Source organism: Cavia porcellus, unplaced genomic scaffold (assembly GCF_034190915.1).
Source record: "Cavia porcellus strain 051 isolate PalLab524CR breed Dunkin Hartley unplaced genomic scaffold, mCavPor4.1 scaffold_4, whole genome shotgun sequence".
In the NCBI taxonomy this organism is placed as follows: domain Eukaryota; kingdom Metazoa; phylum Chordata; class Mammalia; order Rodentia; family Caviidae; genus Cavia; species Cavia porcellus.
Window position 1 is genome coordinate 82,410,028 of NW_026947487.1, and position 10,706 is coordinate 82,420,733.

General features: G+C 38.9%; 1 pseudogene; it reads right to left on the reverse strand.

The window, feature by feature from the left end:
• Window positions 1-10,414, reverse strand: part of LOC100718318 (liver carboxylesterase 1-like) — a 29,023-nt pseudogene extending 18,609 nt beyond the window's left edge.
• Window positions 10,415-10,706: the final 292 nt, after the last annotated feature.

The following is a 10,706-nucleotide window of genomic DNA, read 5'->3' on the forward strand; positions in this document are numbered from 1 at the left end:
TGAGTAACACTTTTCCCATTTAACTCTGGGTATTGGGTATCTTGTTTCAGCATCAAGGGAAAACTGACACTTGGTAACTCTTTGAGATGGACAGACTGTAGATAAACAAAAACGTATGCATGGGAAAATACTTGATTGATGAAGTTAAAAAATTGCATGGACATCAGGATGGATAGATAAAACAGTTAGATATATTGATGATAACAAATAATAACCCAAATCAGAGTATCCTGATTTAGTCAGTTATCATAAAATGTAGGAAACTTGGCCTTTGATGTAAGTCAATAAAGAAAATCTATTTACATAGCTTATTAATAAGTCAAAAGAAACTGCAGCTTTTCTGAAACACTTCGTCATTGTGTTTCCATTCCCAAAATTTAGGATCACAGTTCCTTGCAGAAGTATAGAGCATTTGATTTTTAAGATACATCTGAAAATACAAATGTCAAACTTCTATAGTAGAAAGAGCAACAGATGTTTATGAAGTTTCTCATTAAATTATTATTGAATATTTTCAACATTTGTGATATTTCATATTAAAAAAAAGAAAAATTAAACTCTCAGTTTGGAACAGTAGCCGAACAGTGCTGCTGCAGTGAGAAACTATCCCATGTGGCTTAACAAGGGCAGGAGAACAGCTGAACAGAGGAAGTCCAGAGTGAGTACATAGCTACCACTAGAATAGAGGCACCTACCAACTTCTGTGTGACCTCCAAGAGTTCTTCCTCTGTCTTCTGGCTCAGGCAGTGAATCATGACAGCTGAGGAAGTGGTTTTACACCCAGCAGCAAGAGCAGTTTTCTGCAAGATGACAAGTAGCAGCAGAGATTCAGATCAGTGCTACTTCTTTCTACCAATATACACAAAGGGTGTTATGACAAACCCAGCGTGCAAATGCAGTAGCGAGTATCAGAGCATATTCTACATCAGTGAGGGGTTGTTTTTGTCCCAGAGTGTATTGCTTCTTCATTAACAGGGCATGACAGATGATCTAATATCTATATCTATATCTATATCTATATCTATATCTATATCTATATCTATATCTATCTATATATATCTGTTGAAATAGATCATCTGTTGAAATAGCTATAATTGGTACTCCCATCACCACAAATAATTAATGACTAAGCACAGTATTCTCAAAGTTGAAATTCATTAAAGAAGTTCTTTGGCATAGAGGTCAAAAGCTTAAATTCAGGATTACCCTGTCTTTTTTCAAATCCCAACTCCTCTAATTCTGTTTGATTTCCTGCAAGGCCCTTCACCCCTTTGAACCTTTATTTCTCCTTCACAGGTAAGGGTAATCATTGCACTTCTCTTATAAAAAGAGTTAATCCAGTTGAGTTGCATAAGTGTGTATTGTGTCTCCCACAGAGTAAGGCTTACAGAATTGCAGGAGGTATGGATAACATGATTCACTGGAAAATATTATATAAAGTATGAAGTATGATTGAAATATCATCATTAAAGTATGTTTAAAATCCAGCCATGCTCATTTCATGATCCTTTGAGCATCTCAGTGATCCTTTGAGATTTTATAGCAAAAAAGCACATCTGTGGATTCCAGGAGAATGTAACATGTACATAATCTGTGAAGGATGAGCGCTACCTTAGCAAGAGGCTTCATATCCTTTCTTACTGCACCAGAAATGAGGGCCACTCCACTCTCTGAAATGGCCCTGTGGAAGAGGTTCTTGGCCAGGGGAGATAATATCTGGAAAGGGAGTGGGAAGAAGTTAATTCTCAAAAGGTGGAGGTCAGTGGCTCACTTGGTCTTTAAGGCTCTCTCTATGCATTCCTCTGTCCTGGTCATTCACCCTAAGATACTGCCACTGAGTAGATTTGGCAGCTCATCAGATTTCCTTAGTTTTCCAGGCTTCCTTTATATGCCCTTTCCCCAAGAGAACTTTATTGTTTTAAATTTTATTATAAAGAGAAAAAAGATAAACAATGAAATAGAATTTCAAACAATGTTAATAGGACAGATACAATGGTTAATCAACTGTGTATTGTTGTGTTCATAATAGTTACTCAGAGTACAGGATATAGGCATGATATGATATCATGTGTAAGTAATATTAGCATGAAAAATTCTCTTCAAGGAACAAAGAGAAGCTAGCTGTGTAGCTTATCTATCTGTCTTGTGTATATATAAATATCTTTTTCTTTTTCTCCATTTGTCTTTCCTCTTTCACCCATCACAGTTCATCTTTCCTTTTGAACAGTGTCTTCTCAATTTGTAATATATGCTACATATTTCAGGCTCTATTTCCTTGTTCATTTTCTCACACTATTGAGGCAATATAATTTTTACACACATGGATCTGCATAGTTTCATTTATGGGTATGGTCTCGAGTTGCATCCATTTACATATAAAGGTTTCAGTGTCCTCCAATTCCCAATCGCCACGTGAGTAAGACACCTCAACACTCCAGGTTGGATCTGTGTCACAAAACTCCTGTGCCATCATTCTACTACCTCCTCCTGATTTAAACTTTCCTCTTTCATTCTGCACACCTACATCACCAAGTTCAACTTGATCCACACTCCCAGAGAGTGCTGGTCTCCCTTCTAGGCAGAGTCAAGTTAATCAGGACATTTTACAAGAAGCTCCTCCCTGCTCTCAGGACTGAATTCATATCCTTGATCTTGCTATGCAGTTTCTATTAACTCTACTTTCCAATAGAAATAAGGTGAGCTTTGGTGATTAAAAACAACATGCAACAACAATATAAGTTCATCCATGTTTATGGCAACACAGTGTGTAACAGCTAAACTTTGGAAATCAAGACCCATCAACAGAGTAATGGATAAAAAGATGGTTTTGTTTCTATAATAGAATATAATTCAGTCACTTTGAAGGTTATACTTGAGACATTTCTAGCTAAACAGATGCACTTTCATACAATACTCTTAAGTGAAATAAAGAGGTCACATGTGTAAATATTGCATGGTTTCTCTTGAGTGAGAAACTGAATGCATAAATCAGGGTCAAAGTATACTATAGGTAATGTAAATTAGGAAAAAATGATTCAAAAGAAACAAACCAGGAAGGGAGAAAAGAATGGAAGGAAGAGATAAGAAAAGAAAAATATGATAAAAGAAGGATAAAATAGAATTGCAGCTTTGTGTATGGTGAGTAAGAGAGGTTGAACAGAGGGGAGGAGATTGGGGAAAAAGAATCAACATACATCATACAGGTACAGATTGCTTATGATGATTATTACCATGATATGTAGTATCCAAATGTACCAGGAAACTCAATAAAAATCATTAGAAAGACCAGTGGAAACTCAATCAAGTTGAAAGAAGAATTATATCACTATTGCATATTGATGTTGGAGATTCTTTCAGCCCTAGGAAATTAAGCTGAATACAAAACAAGGCGTGCTGGGTCTTGGTTCTTCACAAGTTGATATGGGCTCTAAGTAAACTCTGCTGTGAATCTAGGTGTGGCAAAGAGAGGCAAACATGACTGGATAGGCCGCTCCTCAAGAAAATTCATCAGCAATGTCAAACCTAGGATTAGACTTGATGGTGGTAAGAAGACTTACAAGAACAGAGACACTTTCACCTCCTGCGGACTGTCCAAAGATTGTCACAGAGTCTGGGTTACCTCCAAAGTTGGTGATGTTGTGCTGTACCCAGTGCAGTGCAGCCACCTGATCCAAATGACCCCAGTTTCCCCGGCTGTGTTCATCCCCTGTGCTGCAAGAGACAGAGAAGGGAAATGATCCAGAATAACACAGTGATGCTCTTTGGACTGAAATGAATTCATCTAGAACTTAGTCATCCAGAATTAGTGCTGTGCTCCATATGACTGATACAGGTGCCTTTCTCTTCTTCTCATTCCTACAGCAGTGTTCTTTGGGGGTAACTGGCACTCATTCTTGTAGCTACAGTAAACTGATCATCTAAGGTGTATCCAAGAAAGATCTAAGAGGTAGATTGCATCAGGGAATAATGCAGGCAAGAAGCTCTGGGTATAGTCAATTTGTACTATAGGCTACAAACAATTGAAAAATGAATATATTTTCAACAATTTAAAGTGACTTGAGGAAAAATAAAACCAAGTAAAGAAACAGATGTGGGACGGTGCTGTGATATAACAGATCTCGTGATTACTGAAATCTTCGCTGTCACATCAGCATTTGGTAAAGATCTGAATAAAATGAGCTCATAGATCTTTGATTAGGGGGTGAGCAAAGAGTAAGTGAGAAATAATCAATCAGATAAACATGCTTTAAACATGGGGCTCAAGAAGATTTACTGGCCAAGTGGATATAGTGGGAAAAAAAAGAAAAAAGGAAAGAGAAACAGACCTCTCTACCTGCCAGGCCTTTATCTGGAGGCCAGGAAGGAGAGAACTGCTTAGTGGGTGCACTGTAAATATTTAGGAAAAAGAGGAAGAGTCACTTTTCAGTGACAGATAGTGGACTTTGCAGTATATAGTAGATGTAAAATGGGAAGCATCTTATAAACATTTATGGGAGTGGGAGGAGATATCTAAAGATGTCACCTGGCACTAAAAAAGAGGTAGGTGCTACAAACAAAGAGCTGAAGAAGCTCTTAGGGATTAGTGGAGAAGGAGAGATGCAGAGGATGAGGATGAGGCAGGAGTTGCCAAGTGACCAAGAAGTTTGAGCAGTAAAGCAGCCCAGGAGGTCCTTCATTGGCAGAACTAGGAGGAAGTTCTTTAGAGAGTCTGTTTGATGCTGCTAGATGTGCTAGAGGTGGGAGGTGCTGGGTGACTATGGGGCCCCATGAGAAGAGCGTGGCAATATAGCTGGCTGAAAGTCTTTCTCGGCACGCATTGTATGCACTCCCTCCTGAGACTGCCTCTTCCTACTTCCACAGAAGATGAACAGAACTGCATTGCTCTGCTGAGTGCTCACTCCCATCAAAGAAAGAGAACTGTGAAGAAGAGGGTTCTTTCACAAAAATGGTAGAAATTGGGATATAAGACAGGTAAAAAGGAAATGAGTATTTTGGAGGCAATAACATGAAGGCTGTGATTTCACCAAGCATGGGAGTGTGGTGCATAGATCCGCATTCCAGGCAGAAGGAATCAACCTATGCAGCATCTCAGAACCAAATGGACAAATGTGATTGATCAATGAAAAGTTCACTGGTATCTAATTACACAACCACTAGAAGCATTATTGAGAACCTTAAGAGTGAATGCTTGAGAGATGGCATGACTACAGCTGGGATTGAACATCTTTTCTGTGGCATCTACAATGGCTTGCTTTGCATGTGGCTCCCCCAGCATATCCAAAGGTTCCTGTGCTGAAGCCCTGAGCTCTAATGCATAAGCAGCACTGGGGCTGCAGCCCTCAGAAGAGTTTAGTATAGGTCTCATGAGAGGCAGCTCAGCTCCAAAGAGAATGAGTCATTTCAAACAAGCAGGTCTGTCCCTGATGCTTCACCTTTGGCTGCTTGTTTTCTCCTCTGACACTCTTAATTTCTCCTGTGTCATATTCACTGAAGTCACAATAGTTCTGTCACCAAAGACTAATTAAGTGAAACTCCTAAAATTGGAAAGAAATAAATTTCATTCATTAAAGTAATTATCTAGTGTCAGGTACTTTCTCATGTCAAAAGAAAACACACCTAAACAGAAGCTCATGTGTGAAAATAAGTGTGCAGTATCTTACCTGAAGAATCCCCAGATTCCCAGGCGGTACTGAATAATCACCACTACCACATTCTCACTGGCAGAGAGGGCCAGCCCATCATAGGGTGAGGTCCCACCAAGCAACAGGGCACCGCCATGGATCCACACCATCACCTGGACAAAGACACATACACACTGCTTACAGGAAGCAGAATTGGGAAGGACCTCAGACAGGCTATGGTTTGGTTCGCTGGTGCAATTCTTGCCTCAGGGAGTTCATTATTGTCCAAAGTTCACAGTGCCTTGCAAGATTGCAATGGAAAACTTTTCTCCTCTCATGTGTATCCTAGGATATTATCCACTCAGGGCACCCTGGTATCCCTTCCTTTTTCCCTAGAACTTATTTTTTTAAAAATCTCTTCTTAAGTTTCGTCAAACAGAGACTATCACTGTGGGATCTGCAAAGGCTATGAATGTCAGGTTCTCCCCAACACACATGATGTTCATGCCTGGTCTTTCATCCAGATGAACTGATCATGGGCACAACTTGTATCTTAGCTTCATTCTAGTTTATTTTCTATTTGGGGAATTAAATTTATAAGTGGGAATGGCTCTCCCAATTTGCATACATTCCCCAAACAGTGACCTTTGCTTCCATGCCTTCCCTTTGCCTCTTCTATGCTGAAATCCTCCCACTTTTCTGAGCCCACCACCGTCTACTATCTCCATGAAGTCTTCAATGATTTTTTCTTAATTTAAGAGGAAAAAGAGAAAAACACAACACAAAACAAAGTAGTGTAAGGTTACACATAATACAGAACTACATAAAAAAAACATAACAGTAAGAAATCACCTATTAATAGATTACATATTATCATCTTGGAAATAGTTGCTCACATCACAGTATCAAAGAATACAAAGTGGACATTCAAACAGAGAGACTGCAAACAGCTGTGTTCAATGATCCAAAAACATTAATATAGTCAGCTATTTAACACCCCTAAGCACACTTGCTGTTATATCCGTTAGAGCTCTTTTTTTTTTCCTCCCTCTCTTTTTTGCAACAAAATTTACACATTTTGGATTTTATTACTCCTTAGTTCTTATTACTTTTTTTTGGGGGGGGAGAGAATAAAGTCAAATATGGCAAAACAAAGCTGTCAGTCAAAACCAAGGATAAACATAGCACATGATGTAGAACAGAGTACAAGGTTATCAACAATGGTTATCAACGTTGTCTCTTGTTTCCTTAAAAAGAATTGTCTATCTCATTAGATATTATAAAGTTAGACAAAACAGTAGAGAACAAGACCAATAAAACTTAGGCATTGTAAACATTACACGGAAGTCTTCAATGATTTAATTAACATTATCTGAGAGACTCCTGTGTGCAAGGGAATATGGTCAGGACGGAAGATGAGAAGTATGCACCAGTTTATATTCATATGTACTTAATTTCAAGAGCCCACAGTTAAGTAATTCCTGATGGGTTACATAAGAATAGCCCAACTGAAGTTATTTTTCTAATGAAATATAAAATTGCTGATAAAAATATATGTATATACCTATTCTAAGCACTGTCAACTAACTCAATCATGAGATAAATACTAGTATTTTCCCATAGGATAGATAAGAAAAGTGAGATATGTCAGAGCCAAATTGATAAATGCTATAGATCACAATGACACAGCTAATAAGTGGCAATAGCTGTATTTCACCATGCTGTATGGTACTCACATGCAGATGTTGGTGTGCCATTGACTGCAACCCATGTCCACATGATAGAAAGTCAGTTTTTACTTGCACTTATCATTGCTAGTTTATGAGCATGCCCAGATTTCCAGTAAGACTTGACAGTCATAATTGAATACTAATAGGTATTATTCTATTTGAACAAAAAATATACAAAGAATTTAAGAAGCTGCTCAACTCTACACCACTAAAAAGAGTACCCCAACTCAAGTCCAAAGAGGATGGCCTCCTGATTTCTTTCTCCTGAAGCCTCTGTTTCTTCTTGACCTCTGATTTCAGTGTATCTCTAAGGCAGAGGTGGAGTTAAGATCACCAGTGAGGGGAGGCTGAGACCTAGAGCTGATCAACAATGATATGCTGAGAAGTTAGCAGGTAGATTTGAAGCCAAGATATCAAGATTGCCTAAGACATGATCTGCATTATTCTTATTTGTGGTGATTCAACCTTCTGGTTTTGCTAGTCTTCAAGTAACACTGAGTACAAAAGAAAAAAACTAAGTTAATGAGTGAATGAATGAATGATGAAAAACTTCTCACCAACTTCTTTATGGCTTATAAAGCATATACAGGGCCAACTTTCACTCCCAAGGTTTCAGAAAATTACACAATTCCAGGATGCATAAGAAGATATTTTTAAAGACTCCCTCCTGCCTCCAGTATGCTTTCCCCATATGCCCTTCTATACCTGCTGCCTGCCTCACCTTTGACCCTTTTTGTTTGGAAAATGCTAAATCACTGAAACATCAAACAGTGCCAAAGGAAATTAGGGAGCTATGAAAAGAATTCCAAATTGTTTGGTCAAAAGCAAGAATGTTTTTCTGAGACTGTCCCAGTGTTGCTCACCAACACCCTGGACCACAGAAGAGTGATAGGTCTCACTGTACTTTCAGGATAGTGAAAGGTGTCATAAGTGTGTGTAGAAACCCAGCCCATTTGCTTCACTTCCTAGTTCATTCCAGAGAGCAGTGGTTTGAAAAACAAGGCTTTGTTTTGCCTTCACTATCACGTGACAGATTTTCCTACATTTGTGCTTCAGTTTCCCTATATGTAAAGAAAGTTTGGTTTGTTCAATTTCCTCAAGGTTCTTTACACCTCTACATTTCTAGAAAATTAAATCTTGTTTGTATGAGATCAGGTTCTTAATCTAGTAATCAACTCAACCATTTTTTGTCTTTTTCTTGGAAAATCTAAGCTGTGTATTCCAGATGGTAATAATTCTCCCCTAAAAGCACCAGACAATTTAGAGAATCAGGAAGGTGAAAGTTGTATTTCCTACGAGGAAAAGAACCCCCAGGTTCCCAATCTGTGCTGGATCATGCTGCTTCTGCTCCAGGATGCTTTCATCACCATCTGCTAAGTAGTGGACAATTTAGATGCTAGCACTCATCAGTCTTACCCAAAGGTCCTCAGTCTTACCGGCAGGCTACTTCTCCTTGCTGAGTCAACAGGAGTGTAAATATTCAAGTACAGACAGTCTTCAGAAACTGTGACAGCAATATTTTTTCTGGTGTTCACAAGGTTTGACTCAGGTATTTCACCTGCCTGAACTTGGGAACACCTGACAGAGAACACAAATTTCAACCAAATGGACACTGCAAGTGTAAACTGGGTCCTGACATTGTTATAGGAAGTTGAAGTCTGTAAGTGGAAATACTATCACTTGGAGTAAGGAATTACTTTCATGGGTATCCTGGGATTTTTAGGTGTCTCCTAGATCATTTAGAGTTAGAATGGAAGTAGTGCTCTCAGTTTGCTCTTGCCTCAGGTCATCTATTATGTTGAGGGACCTTGCATGAATTTCTCGCACCTTTTGTCTCCAATATTCCAGAGGCAAGTTAAGTGATTTCTTTGTCTAAGCATCTCACATATACAGCACAGTCAAATTTATCAACATTTCTGCTGCTCTGCTAAGAGGTCTCCAATATTCAACACAGGTTCAAATTAGTAACATATATTGAATTATACCTGTGTGCCAACTGCCAATTTCAATTCTTATGAACTCTTTTAAGCCTCACATCATTCCCAGGCCTGAATTCTGTTGTTATCATCATTTTACTGATAAACTAAGGAACAAAGAGTTTAAAGAACAGGGCCATGTCACACAAACAGGAATGTTTATGCTCTTTTCATATACATTGTAAGAAATATTCTAATATCTTGGTAGACTCAGCACAAAACCTTTGTCTGATGTGCTCTGGGGATGGTTGTGGAGCCAACTGAACATGGTAGGAATTTTTCTTTCTCAGCTAACAGAGGTGACTGGAGCATGGCAATAGAGAGCCACAGCTGGGAGTGAAAAATTCCAAAATTAATCCCAAATAATGCCCTTCACCCACATGCTTCCTACATCCTCACCTCTTAGATTCATTAAAAGCCTTGAGACAGGACAATAGACACCATCATTTCCTGTTTTCTCTCAATCTTCACTATTTCTTTCCAGAATTTTTTGCATAATCTCAGAGCACCTAAATCATTTATTAATTTGTGTATTATGGTTTAACTCTTTCTTTTTTTTTTTTTTTTTTTTGGTCTTTTTCGTTTTTATCGGTACCAGGGATCGAACTCACGACTGGCTGCTTGCAAGGCAGGCGCTTATGCCGCTGAGCTAAATCCCCAGCCCCGGTTTAACTCTTTCTAACTGCTACATGCAAGCTCCATGAAGTGAGAGGTTTTTACATGGTTCACTAATATTTTGGCAGACTCTAGATAATTCCTGGAATAATTAAGAGCACCATACTGTGGTGAAATTAGGGAATTGTTTGTAACATTCCACATTGTTCTAGAGAATTCTAGAATGAAATATAAGCTAATCATTGGTTATTCTGACTTCCTGCATCCTGCTAAGAGAAACTTCCCAGTGAAAGAGGCCAAACCCAAGCCCACTGGCTTATATAGGAGGGTAAGATGTGGTGTTCTTCACATAGTTCCATGGCTCTGGAGACTGTGGAGGAGCAAACCTCAGGGATCCAAGAGGAGGCTTGGCAAAAGGGACTCCCAGGAAGAGAGCCACAGTCTGTGCAAATCCTTCCACGCTTTCATACATCCCCAAGACTTTGCCGTACTTGGTGTCTACCACAGGTGGTGAGGATGGGTGCTCAGCTGGACATAGAGACAAAAAGTGGGCGCATCAAAAAGATGAGGTTAGCACTTAATTCTATTTTTGGTTTTTACCAGTTCCCTCACATACAAGCTTAAATAAGTCACCCAAATCCACCAGGACTCAGTTTCTTCTCAAGTAATAGGCTAATAAGAAAAATTGTCATTCCTAACTCAAAAGGCTGCACAGAGGACAAAATTGGAACAGGTAATTAAAAAATACCCTGGCAATCATCTCT